Consider the following 1,912-nt stretch of genomic DNA (forward strand, 5'->3'; position numbering starts at 1 on the left):
AATAATAATAATAATAATAATAATAATAATAATAATAATAATAATAAATAAAATTTTTAAAAAAGAAAAGAAAATAGCATTCCTGTCCATTCAGTTGCTTTAACCAAGAAATTCTCTTTGATTCTGACTTCATAAACCCTTTCTAAAGCCACAGTCAAATTCTTCTGAGTTTCCTGTCTAAGCGCTCTAGAGTCTATCCAGCACTGTCCATCTCCAGTCCCAGCCACTCCTCTGCCCACCTGACTTTCCTGCTACTCTGGTTATTTAACAAGCCACCCAGAAACACACACACACACACACACACACACACCTATCTATCTTCTCCCAAAATAGCCAGAGTATCCTTTTTAGAAAGACATCCCCACCCTGCCACTCTCTGCTAAACACAAGGCCAGTCTGGTCTACAGAGCAAGGAGAACCAGGATACACAGGAAAACCCTGTCTTAAGAAAGCCAAAAAGAAAATGGAGGCAAAATCCATACTCTGGCTCCACTGTAGAGTCCAACAGAGTGTGACCGTGTTCCTGAGGTGACATCACACCTGCTCTCGGGCCCCCATCCTTCCCATCTACCCTCCTATGCTTCTTCCAGGACTGCTTCCTATTTTAATAAACCTCTTGCACACAGATTCCTGTCTCAGCGACTGCTTCTGGCAACTACATTCCAGGACCTAATCTCACCTTCCTGAGTACAGGGAGGAAGAACTGGTATCTTGCTCAATGCTCCCAAAGAAGAAAGAGTTAATGAGATGCTGGTCCTCGGGTTTAGGACCTGAATTTAGGACCTGGGATCTTCACCACATCGCATCCGGAGATTAAATAAACCTGGGATCAAAGGAGTCATCCTATCTGAAATTTGAAAAATGTTTGCTCTCACTTTTTCTACTTAGTGTCCTGAGCCACAGCTCATCCATCTGAGAGGCTTTCAAACTAACAAGCCTCATGAGGAGTCCGTGGGGAAGCCTATGAGAGTATCTTAGCCACAAGGTTTTGAAATTTAGAGTATTTTCTCTCTGCAACATAATCATCCTGGGATTTGTCAACCATTATCAAAACCATGGCAAAAAATAAATAAATAAATCCTGACCAGCACTAAGGTGGCCACAACACAGAGGCAGCTGCGCCATGAGAAGGAGTCAAGCACATGGCATGTCTCCACCATTACGGGTGCTGTCACTGTTCTGTCCTCCTCTTGGCCCATTAAAATTCAGAAGATGCCTATTGAACACATTCTCTCTCTCTCTCTCTCTCTCTCTCTCTCTCTCTCTCTCTCTCACCCCCACCCCCACCCCCACCCCCACCCCATGGTGAGAACTGACACGGTCTTTGGCTTCATGTAATTACAGGCACAAATAATCGAATACAAGAATAATTATCAACCACTCTGTATGTCAAGAAGAAAAACTGTGCATGGTCCTAGGGCACCAAAGAGTTGGTCTTCCCTGTGGTGGAGAGGGTGAAGGAAGGCGCCCCAGCAAGAGTTGCCACAAGAAAGGTGAAAGGAAATGGAGATGGAAAGAATGTGGCTAAAGAACCATGGGAAGATGCTGAAGCATTTAAAAGAGTAGAAACCCCAGAAATAAAAGAAAGTTGAGAACCGGAAGGTGAGCCATCTTTGCTCCAGTGCACTGCCAGGGAGAGCAGACTGCTGAGGAGGGACCCGGGTCTGGTCCCTGTCGTCCGGCGCCTGTCCCGCCCAAGGAGGGGTGTTCGCCTGGGAGTAGGCCCCCGACATCCAGCGCCTTTCCCCACCCGAGGAGGGGTGTGTGCCTGAGAGCAGTACTAAGGCTTGGGCCGGCATTCAGGGCCTTTTCCCGCCCGAGGAGAGGTATCTGCCCAGGAGCAGTCTCCCAGGTCTGAACCGGAAGGACCTTTTCCTGCCCGAGGAGAGGTGTCTGCCCAGGAGCAGTCTCC

This window comes from Mus pahari, chromosome 15 (assembly GCF_900095145.1).
Source record: "Mus pahari chromosome 15, PAHARI_EIJ_v1.1, whole genome shotgun sequence".
Taxonomy (NCBI): Eukaryota; Metazoa; Chordata; class Mammalia; order Rodentia; family Muridae; genus Mus; species Mus pahari.